This window comes from Microtus ochrogaster, unplaced genomic scaffold (assembly GCF_000317375.1).
Source record: "Microtus ochrogaster isolate Prairie Vole_2 unplaced genomic scaffold, MicOch1.0 UNK2, whole genome shotgun sequence".
Taxonomy (NCBI): domain Eukaryota; kingdom Metazoa; phylum Chordata; class Mammalia; order Rodentia; family Cricetidae; genus Microtus; species Microtus ochrogaster.
In genome coordinates this window covers 5513350-5527600 of record NW_004949100.1, presented here as the reverse complement: position 1 = coordinate 5527600, position 14251 = coordinate 5513350, and positions in this window count along the sequence as shown.

Below are 14251 nucleotides of genomic sequence, written 5' to 3'. Positions count from 1 at the left end.
TCTCTGCCTCCCGAGTGCTGGGATTAAAGGCGTGTGCCACCACCGCCCGGCTTACACGTCAGGTTTTAAACTCCATGCATCTCACTTCTCATCCCACACATCTATTCTCAGACCTTGATGGCCATGCCTTTAATCCCAGTCCTCAGTACTTGATATTCTTTTTGTCTAGATTTTTTTTTTTTATCTACAAATGTACATTTGTCTCAAGAGAACCCAGAAAGTGCCTTTCCTTGGATTCCTAACTTGAGTGTCAAGGAGGCAAAGGACCATCTATCTCTGTTGCTGGAATTAAAGGAACTGACCAGGACTGATGATAGGAACATGAACCCAGCTGTGCAGAATCCAGACAAACCGAAGGCACACTGACAAGTGTATCTTTTGAGATCAGAGCTGATTTGATGGCGTGTCTGCATCTCCGGTCTCAGTCACCCTGGAGACTAACTGGAGCCCTAACCTTCCATTAAAGTGATGATGTGGGCTTATTCAGACCCCTTTCTGGATAAACTAGCTTAAATTTTAAAGCTCACAAGCACGAGTCATGAGTAATTAAGGGTACCAGTTGGCATCGCTGTGGAAGAGTCTTTAGCAATGCTCACTCATCCAGTAGGAGAGCAGAGTGCTGAGTTAGGACTGGCTGGGGATTCAGTAGGCAGCTCTGGTAGAAAGGCAGGGTCACAACTACTTGGAATATGAGAGTGACAGATAGGTGGAAAGTAACTGACATCAGAAGGGAACCTATTGTGCACAGGAACAGAGATCCTGGTATAGATAAACAAAGGTTTTTAACCTCACAAGTCTCTCTCTCACTCTCACTCTCACTCTCTCTCTCTCTCTCTCTCTCTCTCTCTCTCTCTCTCTCTCTCTCTCTGGTGTGTGTGTGTGTGTGTGTGTGTGTGTGTGTGTGTGTGTGTGTGTGTGTGTTGGATAACTAGGCTGGGGAAGGTGACTCAGGAGTTAGGGCATTTATACACATAGTAAACGCTCAGTCTGAAATTTGGATCCCCTGAACTCAATAAATGCTGGAAGGACAATGCTGTCTGCCTACATTCCCAGTGTTCAGAAGTCAGACACAGAAGATCTCCAGAGGAGGCTAACTAGCCAGACTAGCCATATCAGTGCTCTGGAGTCAACTGAGAAATCCTTCCTCAGAGAACAAAGGGGCTATTGACAGAGGAAGACTCCCCAAAGCAAGTTCAATACCCTTTGAACACCTCCACACACAAATGTGTTCATATAGAAGAACACCCCTATGCCCCTGCACTCAGACGAATGAGAAAAGAAAAAGGATAATTACCTTTCTTGTGAGTATTAAATGAAATAATCCATAGGAAGTCTTTAACACAGTACCTGACATAAACAGTAGCTAGTCTATAAACAGAGCTCAGACAAGAACCTGGTTCTGGTACCATGCAGATAGATTTACAGAGAAAGGGTTTTCTGAGTTATAGTTTGGAACAAATTCAATTTTATACTAGAAAGAGGTAACTATTCTCCCCTCTTACACCTCTATTACTTCTTGCTTTTACCCCAACTTTTTTTTTAATATTTATTTACTTATTTATTTATTTAGTATGTGCACAGCATTCCTTCCATATGTGCCCGCAAGCCAGAAGTGGGTGCCAGGTCTCATTACAGATGGTTGTGAGCCACCATATGGTTGCTGGGAATTGAACTCAAGACCTCTAGAAGAGCAGTCAGTGCTCTTAACCACTGAGCCATCTCTCCAGCCCCCTACCCCAACTTTCATTACAGACAAGAATAGATTCTTCTGTATGCATTCCATAGAGGCCCGAGTCGTTGTCTTAAAACTGGACACACATACATCAGAGGTGAACATAACATGCACAATCACTGCAGTCCAAAATCAAGTCTGAAACACCACTGAACAGTTTACTAAAGAGTCTTTCCTTTGCAAAGAACACTTCTAATTATTAAGCCATGGATATACTTGCAATTGCATCAACCCCGATGAAATCTCTCCTGCTTGGAACAAATGTGATTTGAGTTTTGCATTTTTTTTTTTTTTGCAGTGAATGAGGAAGAAACTTCCAGATGGAGAGGTTTAATTTGTGAGATTTTCCCTAGTCTATTCATATTGGCTTTAACTTCCATTTTAAATTACAGAGAGAATCCCCAAATTTTCAAATAGCCCCGAGAGATCTGATGAAATAGCTAATCTCTTTCCATGAGCATTCTAACGAAAGCAATTTCTTACCAAGCTATATACTACCCAGTGGGACTGATAATGAATCTGCATTGTGGTAACCTTTGTAAGAAGGGAAGAGAAGACCTTCCAGGGAGGTGTGTTTATTAGATGGCGTGCAGCTTTCTGTGTGTGGAGGCTGCTTCTGTGTGGCTAGAGTGTGCACTCGGATATGTCAGGTTCCTCACAACACCTCTGGTTTACAAAACCCACCCGATTGCATTCCAGAAGTATATCCAGCGAATACAGAATGCTAACGTGCTGAGTACCTTTCTCATTGTTCAGTGTTGCTTACTTTGAAGACTCTCTAGATTTACACATCTGATTCTAGATTTGCTAGTGTTTCCTGTTTAGATTTGTAGAATTTAAACTTGTCTTCTTGCAGAGTTCTTTGTTTATTCATTGATTTGAAAGCTAGAAGGGAGGGGGAAATGTGTCTGATGTCACTTAAATAAAAAAAAAAAAAAAACAGCAGCATTTACTGGAAGTCTCCTACAGAGGGCACCTTCACCTTATTTGAAACCCATGTGAAAGAGACTCTCAGTGGGTACCAGAGCAAGAACCTTTAAGGCAGCAATTCCGCTTGTTTTCATGAACCAGTTTCTGGTTTCTTTGTTACCTTATCTTTAATGAAAAAGAGCTGACACCCTCTGTCCAATCATTGCTAGATATAGGATACTAACACGACCTTATTATTATGTTCAGCTGGCTTGTGGGTGAGCTTGGAGACAGCTGTTCCTATTGCCTAAGAGGCAACAGATCAATGAGAGAGAAGGGAAAGACAAGTTTTGAGCTGCCTTTTTGCAACAATGTCCTTTATGCAGCTGAGGATATTTTTAAAGCATTGTATTGGAAAACAAAGGCCAATGATAAAGTACAGTGTTGACAGAACCCGTCTTTGTTGTGTTGTTATGGTTAGTAAGTGCTTTAGGACAGAGTTCCTTACATAGGAACAATAAAGATGTTTTTAGATACCAGAAATACAGTCATCCTAGACTAATTCTAAGTAAATGTTAAAGAATTCTTAAAACTGGCTTGTGAGCTTGTGTACATATGTAAAACAATTCCTTGAGGCCATTTGTGTATAGCTGAATCATCAAGTGAAATTTTAGTATCTTATTTTAGAACATACCACTAAAATAAGAGATCATTGTGCTGTAAAAACAAGAGAACCATGCCATCGAAAATGTTGCCTTCCAATGTGTCATCGCAAAGTAAGTGCTGTGGACAGCTGTGCACATCAAGAGGGCTTCAAATGGAGCAGCAGTTTGACGTTGATTTTGGAATGGTTTGCATTTTGTGATGGCTAAACATAATGCATGTAAGTCCAACATGTACAAATATTTTTTAGTATATTGGCCTCAACAATTTCTGATTAGGTGGCTTCTTAGGAAATTTAACAAGTAGTAAGAGCTTTTAGGAAAGTATTTTCAATAATAAAACCAAAGTATTAATGATGGTTATTCTTGAGTATCAGGGTATAAAAAAGAGAGAAGACCTATCTTTTCTCTTTATATTTTCAAGTGAAATACTGCTTGTTTGTTAGAGATACCACTTAACATATTACATTTCCAATGAAGCTCATCAATCATGTATTGTTAATTCTATATTTTCAGGTAATAGTTTACTGTCAGGACTAATTAAACTTCCAGTTGTTACTAGGGGACTATAGGATTTGAGTATATGTTTGTTCTGTACTTGACTTGACATATATTACAAACAAGTAAGTGCAATTGCATCCTAGTTACCAAAATCAGTTTGTGACTTAGACCTCTTACAAATGCATTAAGTAAAACCTTTGGATTTCTTACCAGCAACTGCTAGCAAGTCGATTTCTTCTTTAGCACTGACTTTAACTAATTTGTCCCATCAGTTTGCTCACAAGAAAACAAAACAAAAAACTCGCTGTTAACAGCAGGCTGAAGCGTGTCCTAATGCTGTAATCAAACCTATTTCAAAATCAGTTAAATTAGCTCTTGGAGAAAGAGCCTCATTCTTTCGCTCAGCAGAAAAGAGAGTACCTAGAAAGTCCACCTGTCCAGGAGTTCTTGCCTCCTTACTGACATTCCCTGGTGTTCTGTGGCTTCTTGCGCTTTGTAGCTTTCCAGAACTCAAGGCTTCTTTGAAGTCGCCCTTACTTTGCAGCTTCCCTCTAAAGACAGAGTAAACGGGGAAAAGCCAAGCAGTTCAGACAATTTAAAAGGGGCAGCAGGAGAGCTGGCTATTGCTCGATTAGGGATAGCTGCGAGTGTTCCCTAAATCATCTGCTGAGAGAAAGTGATCTTCCTTTAACTCAGGATGAAAAATTGGAGAAAGAGCCTAGATAGCTCCCCGAGGAAAAGCAGATTAGGGCTAGCAAAAGACCACAGAAAAGCTAAGAGTGCACACCATGCCAAATTTCACAGAGCACGTCAACAGGTGACTTATGGGGGTGTGTTTGGGGTGGGGGTGGGGGGTGCAGGACTGTATCCTAACCAAAGGAAGCCAGGGAAGTCACAACATCTTCAAGAAACACTGGGGATTTTGCTATCAAACTTCTGCTAAATGTGTTTCAATATTTCCATAGCTGTCTTTTGGGCAGGAGCGAACATCCATCCTTGTGATGCTGGATTGTATCTCGTGCGTGCTTACACAGAAGCAGGCACTGGGGACCTACGTAGGCCTGAAACACACAGAAGAGTAGTAATGTAGTTCCAACTATGTGGCCTTTTACCTTTCCATTATCCTCACACTGAAATGAAAAATGAAAACTATTTTATCTCTGCTTCCTCAAAAAAGGTCTCCTCTGAAGATACTTGGGGGCAGCGGTGACGATCAGTGATTATTTCACTTTACAACCAATCCTTAGCTTACAACTCAGGTAGATGTGACAATAAGGGGACATTCCCCTATACTGCTACTTGACAATTTCTTCTTTCATAAGATCCTGTATGAAGATGGAGCTGATGCTCACATAGTGAGAGTTTGTCTACAGAACCCCTTTGAGAATATTTCAGAGATTGCCCCTAATTACGAAGGCAAGGACTCATGGGCCACTTGGAATATAAGGCATGGTCATTGTGGGAATAGCAGCTAAGTGTCTGCAGTTTTGATCTCTCTGTCCCGTTATAGCAACGACATGGCAGGTACTGTCAGGAGGGGATGCTCAGGATGAAACCTTTTATTCTTGGTGTACTTACCAAGCAACACATAGCATGCAAAGTTAAGTGTATTTTTGTGTAACAGGTTGCTGTGCACATTGAAGTGAGAGTGACTTTCAAGTAAAGGCCTTGGGCTGGAGAGATGGATCAGAGGTTAAGAGCACTGACTGTTCTTTCCAGAGGTCCTGAGTTCAATTCCCAGCAACCACATGGTGACTCACAGTCATCTGTAATGAGATCTGGTGCCCACTTCTGGCCTGCAAGCATACAGACAGACAGAACACTGTATAGATAATAAATAAATAAATCTAAAAAAAAATAAAGGTCTTACGAACTTTTTCACATACTCTTTGTGTGCACATATGTGGGAGATAAAGTTACCTCCTGAAATCTACCTCACGGTCTCAGGCGACAACAGGGTGCACTCTTGTGTTCGGTCTTGGTGAAGACTCCTTAACACCTTTCCCAATGACTAAGAAAAGATGATTCTTTCTGCATTGGCCCCAGAAAACCCTTATTACCGACCTAAGACTCTATTTTTCAAATCTTTGAGACCCAACTTCGTCATATTTCCAGATTTTTACTTCAAAATTTTTTTCCCAAATTGCTCATAGCTTTTAAGACAACTGGATAAGCATTTGTTTCCAGTGTGTCTAGTCTGATCGAGACCATGCATGACATGAAGAACGAGCAGTTCATGTCAATTGGTGGCCAAGGAAATGGAGAACAACACACGGAAAAGCTGTTTTGATCACCTAAGGTGCCATCTATTGAGCAATATTCAAGCTCTTAGTATTTCTACCAACCATCTACAATGAGTAAACTTGGCTAAGGACCCCTGGAGAGAACCATATCAACAAGTGTAAAAATGTAAGACAATTATTTTCTTACCTTGTGCCAGAGCACAAGGTAAAAAATCACTAAAATGCAGGTATGAGGCAACAATGATGGCTTAGTTGGTTAGCTCCTTAAGGAGAGGTGCTTGCTAGCAAGCCTGACAATATGAGTTCTAATCCCCGGAACTCATAGATGGAGGAAAGCCCTGGGATACACTGAATTTTGAACTAGACAGGAAATGGCAGGCCTGAATTACATGGGAAGTGTACGTGTTTAGACATATGGATGAAATATAATTTAAAAACTATAACGTGTTCAGGCATGTGATGGAAACATGTTCCCATGTGATAAAGAGGGGGTCTGTGGCATACTCAGATCTGGCCTTGAAGCAAAGGGGTCTCAGAAGATGTCCAGTCCTACCTTGCACCCTGGCAGTGTCCACAATTCTCTTATGAAGACTGGAGGGTGAGGAGTTGATCTAAGAAAAATCTATTCACAGAGTCTGGCAACATTATTAGAAAGTTTCATTATTATTGTACTGGTCAAATAGGGCAGTTAATGTCTAAGTTTAAAATGGCCAAATGAATTTAGAGAGCCACTGTGCTTATTCCCGACCCCCCTTTCATTGTTTCAAAGTACACCCTCTATTTCAAGATGTAATCTTTGCTGAAGCATAGATACAATCACAACAAAACGCCTCCCCCTTAAAGCCAGCATTTCAGAGCCCCGTTAAATCAAAAGAAAAAGTCTTTCTCCCCCCAACCCAATCTCATAGCCCTCAGGATTTTAAATGGTAATGATCAGTTCATTTGAGAAAATGACATTTTAGTGCTTCCCTTTGCAAGCTCTGAAGGCAAGGAAGGTGTCTCTTTCCCAGTGATCTGCTCCTCCTTTTGTTGTCTAGCATTACTGAAACTGACCTGGCATGGATCACTGGGTGAGCAGGCAATCTTAAACACTTCTCATATAAATTACTGGTTTCCTTCCAAGTGCAGTTGCTCACAGGGTAATACACCATTTTACAGCTTCGATAGCAAAGTCTCTTCATTCTGCTTGGCTCCATATCCCCCCTACCCTTCAATTCCACCACCAGGAAATGAACAGAGAAAAAGATTCGCAGGGAGGTGAGCCTCGAAGCAGTCTGTTTCTGCTTCCAGTGGTGTTTCTTGAACAATTTGGAATCGTGGATTCTCCTGTCTAACTTCTTAAATTCCTATCAAGGTTGCTTCTGTCTTAAAAGTCACCATTAAAATAATGAAGTTATCAACATAATCTCTTCATATTCAGACACTGTAAGAAGCAATTGTTAGATATATACCGATGTCTACAAAACAACTGACAAATAATTATATTGAAATGAGAGCAATGCTCACATTTTGTGGTTCAGGTCTGTTAGGTGGAAACGTCACACAGTGTTCCCACAAAGACAAGGTATGCCATTGAGAAAACACTCCCACGTCCACTGGATACTAATGATGACCACATTTCCAAACCAATGACTTTTTTCCCATGAACTCTAATGGCAAGGTGTGTTTTTCCTGACAGTTAACTTGGATCAGGGCATGCAGTATTGTATTTCAGCTGGTGACTCTGTAAACTCTGTAACTGCCTTTGAAGTTAAGCATTGTCAATCAGTTTCCATGTCTGAATAACTCTTAGATGAACCTGACTGACCCAAGTAAACTCACTGAAACATACTATTTCCCCATAATTGATGCTCCAAATGAACGTCTTTTTATAATAAAATGTGCTGGAAAACAAAGCAGCCTTGCATCCGGCACAAGTTGCATCATAATTAAATTTTATTTTATCCCATTGAGGCATGCTAAATGTTGAGCAAAATATAATTTTAAGTAATTTGTTTGTATTCTTATCTGTAGGAGTTGGAAATTAACAGCGTTGCTAGTTTGTGTTCACTGTTAAGCCTGGAGAGCGGAGAGATTGCTTTGCAAACATTACAGTTATTATGTCTGCAGTTGGTACTCTTTGTATAAATTATTGATCAGCCAGCTTATTTTTCTTTCTGCTTAATGGATATTATAGCATAGCCGTTTACAACGCTATGGTTAAGGTTGTGTCAGCACTTCCATTATAATAAACCCTCTGTTACAGGGGTTTATAACTTGTTGTAAAAATTTGCTCTGGGCTGAAACTTGACATACAAGATCAGGCTTCCAGGAGGTAGTAATTGTTGTCCTTTCAACTTTAAAAAAAAATCTCTTTGTTCTAAAAGTAATAAATAAATGAACAGTTTATTCTTTTTTTTTTTTAAAAAAAAAATCCTTGGAAGCTCTTTCTTGAAATAAAAGAGTTTTACAGACTACCTGTTGGATGATGACCTTTTCTTTGACTTCATGATCTAACCAAAAAGAAAAAAAAATAGACTAAGAAAATTTAACAACAACAAAAAAAAAAAACAACTAAAAATCAAAACTTATATAGTCAACCAATGTTCTTCTATCATAATAAAGCATACTATAATTTATTCCTCAATATTAAGCATATCTTTGCACAGGGACAGACCAAATGTTCTCACAGTATTCCTAACTGCTTATCCTTAAAGTAATTTACATCCCACAATACATCTCTTGTTTATTTAAGGAGAAAAAAAACCCAACAACTAAAAAAAAATATATGAACAAGAGGATTTACATATCTGTTTCTCTGACTTCCCTGTAGTCCAGCCTACGATTATTTTCAGGATGATGGCCTGATTTAAGAGGTGAAGGAAACTAATCTGAATTTATATTATTGTTGCTGCTGCTTCTTCCCACCAGTCAACTGCACCAAATCTTAGTGTGTTTTCTGCTGTAAGGGTTATTTGGAGGGGCAGTCTTTCCTACCACCCCACAGACGGAATGGAGAACTCTTACCTGGAAATGGGTACTTGTAGGAAATCATAACTAATTTATCACAAAGAATTGACTCCTTGCCCTGGCAATGATGCAGTTTAGAGTCTGAAAAAAATTCCCATGATGATTTGCTGTTGTTGTTGCTGTTGTTTGTTAACTTTTCTTCTTGCCATTGGCATCTCTTTACTCATCTGAATTTGGACATTTCTTATTGTCTGCCAAATAACCAGAAAAGTATTTTTTTTTTTTTTTTTTTACCACTTGTGACCTTTATTCTGAAAAAGCAGAAAGGGCTTAAAGGAGAAAGCAATAGTGTTCTCCTACTGAACCATTTGGAATTGGATCTACATTAATGCAAGCAGATGATTACCGTGCTCATTCAAAAAGCTTACATACTGAGTCTGCATGTCTGCCTTTCCCTGTTGTTAATAAAATAGTGAGTGTCACTTATAACCATTTCATCATTAAGTATCAAACTGGTACCATAAAGCCACAGTGCTTCAAGGTGTTATGTTACTATATTCAGCTCCCCACCTTCTGTCTTTTGGGGTAATTCATCAACAAAGTCTCTGCTTTTCATTAAAGAATGCCACAGCAAGATAAGAGTCCCACTCCTGGTTCTTAAGGAAAGGCAGCAAGTTTGAACAGAAAGGGTGACTAGGGACATGAAAGACACCAAAAATCAGGCAGAGTGATGAAAATGAGGAGGGAAAGGGGTGAAATTGTAAACGTTTGGAAGTCTGTGCTTAAGGTAGTTAAGGTTTATCTGAGGGGTTGATTGGCAAGGCCATGTGTCTGAGTTAAAAAAGACTTGAAAGAGTTACTTGGCATAATTTCTCCATCCTCAATGATTTGCTACTGAAACGCAAACATCAATTTTGGACTCTCTCCTGAGAAACATTTAACAAAGTCAGTGAACTACTGGTACCCTGATATCTTTCTAGATTTGCCAAACTCTGATAGCTCTTTAATAAACCTATGACTGAAGTTTATCTTTTTTTTTTTAATTTCTATTAAGGAAATATGTCCATTAGTAAATACACAGATGTAAAAATGGTCTCCTTTACTTAGCCATTGTGGTGTGTCTTAGGATTGTCGAGAAGGCACTCTATTGTTAAAGCTGTTTGTGCCGGGTGTACTAATGCACTCTTTGATTGAGTGAATTAGCAGTCATAACAATCTGGCAGTCTGGCCATAGAAGTGTGCTCAAATTGATTTGTGTTATGGCTGGACTGGAAAATCTAGTGTTAGTTGTTTTTTGCCCTGGGGCATTGTTTGTACCAAACTCTACTTTTCATTTAATTTTCCAATACATTTTGAAAGATTGAAATGCTTGTGATCAACATTTGATCCACTTGCATTATTTAAAAAAAAAATCTGAAAGTAATTTCAGATTCCCCCCCCCCCCAAAAAAAAAACCCTTGCTTTCAATTAGAGTAAACATAATTAGAGTGACGTCGTGCTCGGAATGGTAAATCTGTCTTTGAATCTATTAACCATGCTTTCCCCTTGTCCTGTCACTGTAAGGAATTCGGTAGAGATCTATAACATACATTTGTAATGTCGAACATACATGCTCCTCATGGAGCTTGAGAAAAATTAAAAGAATAAAATCATAATGAGTCTTTTACTCTGCCCTCTTGGTGTCTGCCTTTTCATATATGCCCAAATCCCTTCTCTCTCATTTAGAAATGCCATAAAAATCCAGTAAATTCAAAGCTTTCAGAACATTGGGAGATATTAAAGGAATGTACTCAAATATACATTGTCTTCCAGTTACTCTGTTTTTGTATTTTGCTAGAAATAATTTTCATTTAAAAAAAAAAAACACTGTACCAGTTGCCATAAGAAACTCTAAAGAATGAAGACATGACTTATCCTAGATCTGTCAATATTTGTATCTTTCCTACAATCTTCTTCTTTGCAGCCATTTACCAGAATTATAATACAACATGAATAAACCTAAAAAAATGACTATTGATTTTAGAGAAAGCTTTGTGAAATCATTTAGTCAGTTTCCCCACTTGAGAAATCACTGAATACAACATGTCAATAGAAAAGAACGGAATAGATGTAATACAGCTCTGTGCTTCCTTTGAGTTATAAAAAAAAAAGGGTCAAATATAAATCCCCACAGATATAGCCTTTTATACTCAAATAAAATGATACTTACCAATTCCCAACTACAAGTCCATCTTTTTACACATTTATTCTTCCCTTTTGAAACCACAGGTTGTGAAAGTGTGTTTTTATGTGTCCCTATTCGCCACTGATCCTTTTAACCAAATAGGTCGCCCTCATCATCACTAAAGTGCCTGTTGTCATTCAGGTAATCACCGCGACTTTAGCTGCCACAGCTACTTCGGATTCTCCCTGTCTCCTGCAAAGCTACAGCTCTTCTGAAAACTGCATTTCATACTGCGCTGAACTCTGTATCCTGTGCCGATTTTTGTTAGGTAATAGTTGATGAGACCATTCTTTTTATTAGTTCCCGTTCTTACCGGTCTCCTCAAATGGGGGAAAGGTGGGGGAGGGGAGGGGAGGGGCCAGAAGAGGGCAGAAGGAGGGAAGAAAATACCTTCCCTGAACTGTACAAGCTAAGCTTCAAACGATATCCTAGGAAAGAAATTAAAGACTTCTTAATTAGTGCAGCAATTAAGCTTTCTTGGTAGCATTTTAATCAGCACAGGCCCTATCAAAGGACAAACAGAACGATTTGCAGGTCTTTGAATTTTAAACAGTCTTATTGATTTCAGCACAATACGTCTTCAGAAAACACAGGGAGAATTTTCTAATATCAGTTACAGTACTTTGAGTTTTGCTTATGCAAATTGAATGAAGGGTAGGAAAGACGAGATGGATGAAGAGTACCTTAAATAACAAGAGATGTAAAACAATAAACAATACAAAAGCTTTCAATGTTAAATTTGCCATCAAGTGAGAATCTCAAACCTTTCTTAAGTTGATCTCTGTGTCGTGTTAAATACGATTTGCCTTCCACATAGCTGGAAAGAATATCTCCGAAAGTAGGAAAGAAGATGAAAAAAATATATGTCTTCAGGGGTTTTTCAGGTCTATTTTGTTTTGCAACATTTGACTTTTCTAACCCTATTGTTTGATCTAAAGAGCAAGTGGTGGAGGGGGGGGGGTCCTTGAAAAGGTTGAGAAGCCTGAGGTGGAGGAGGGGAGGAGCACCTTCTAGGTGGAAGAATATGCTCCCCAGCCTCACTTCTAAGGGAAGCATGTGCTTGAAGCATGCGTTACTCTTCAGAAAATTGGAAGTTTGACTGGAAGAAGGGTGGGATTATGGCTTGGTCTGCCTCACTGCTTTGCTTCCTGTTTGTTGCTCTAGAGTGTGGCAGATTTTGGAGGAGTGATAGTTTGAGGAAATGGAAGGAGAATGGTGAGGTCAGATTCTGGGCATTGGACTCCCCCTTTCTATTTGTAGGACTATAAACCTAATGTGTGTCATGCAGGCTGGAAACACTACATAATCTGGCATTTTAAAAACACACTGGAGTTTATTAAAGTTAGGAATGGCATTCAAAAATAAATTTGTATCTTTTTCTTTTAGAGTTTAACAGTTTTTCAGTATTGCAGTTCACTCCAACAATAATTTGACATTTGAAAAAATGGAAATGTTTCTAAACTATATATCTTAAAATTTGTGGTATATGCTGAATCCCTACTTTCAGTTAAGGATAGGCTTGATGAATAAACACCTAATGAAGCTCCTCATCTCAGCATGTTAAAAACCACAATGGTTATCTAGGACAAACAACTGTGAAAACTTCACACATCTTTGTAGAAGTTCATAAACTTTTGTGTGCGAAAATTTTCTGAATCCTTGTACTTTCATAAAGCCTCCCGATGCAACTATTTTGCCCCTAAAAGTTTAGCATTAAAAAGTAAGTCAATAGTGTCACATTTCTTTTTAGAGGTTTCTCGTACCTTTTAACACTAAACTTCAAAGCGTTCAATGGATTAAAAATGATAAAGAGAAAAGTGACAATAATTTCAACACCCAAAGGCAAAAACTCCACCATAAAATTTCTCAAAACTCTAAGCCTGCAACAATAGTTTTTCAAAAATCCTTCCAATGCTAGTTCTTTCCTTCACATCTTAAGAAATCTCTGAATGTGTGAAGCCAGGTTCAAAACCCAACTCCTCCAGATTCCTAGAGATATAATCCACATGCAGAAGTGACCTATGCTCGAATCTTATGCTGGTCAGACATCCCCAAATAAACACCTTCATGCAACAAGTTAGAGAAGACAAGAGGGGGGAGAAACGCAAGCCCGGGCCCCCTCAGGCAGCTCAAAAGCACAGCCCCTTTACAAGACAGCCAGGAAGCTTAGTTTCTGTTCTCATTATTTACAAACACCTTCTCACTGACAAACTAAAAGAGACGCTCCCAAATATAGCAGTACTTTCCAAATATGACAGAAACCCCATAATTATTGTGTTACTTAAATAACATGCTAGCGACTAGCCTTGGGTAGTAAAGGATAACAGATAGTTGATTACTGTGCAAGACAGGTGAATTAATTAGAGTTTTGGGTAAGAAACATCAGTGTGTTTTTGTATTTCACTTTCTAATCCTCGAAGACGCTTGATCTCTTTGAAATTTCTAGGTATAATAGTAGGAGGCATGTGTGACCAGTCATGGGGGGAGGGGGGTGAAAGGGAAGTTCCTTTAAACCACCTATCTCACGGCAAGAATATATTTTGAAGTCTACAAGGAAATAAGGAATCCTATTCGGGAGCATCCCATTATTCTTAGGCGACTTTCTTCTCTCAACTTGAAAACTGTCCTGAGATTTCTCTATCTTTATATAAAAATTTTAATATACGGAAAGCATTAGCTACATAAGATAGTACTCTTTGCTTACATGTGAATTTTCCTTGGAAAATAATTGCTCAACAGTCATGAGCTGGGGATGTATTTCCTTTTGTAAGTGGTTGCACAAACGCACGCACGAGGGCGGGGGTGGGGGGGCGGTTGTTTTATCCTAAATCCCTGAAGGTGAAGGTGGCAGCTGAGCGGTTGCTCTTTCAGGCGCCAGGCGATTGCTCAGAACCTTTTTGGGGTGTTTGTGCGGAGGAAGCTGTGAATCTTCGTGGAAAGGCGTGCAATGTAACGGTAGCAATGCCAGAGAAGTAGCGCTCTCTCTCTCTCTCTCTCTCTCTCTCTCTCTCTCTCTCTCTCTCTCTCTCTC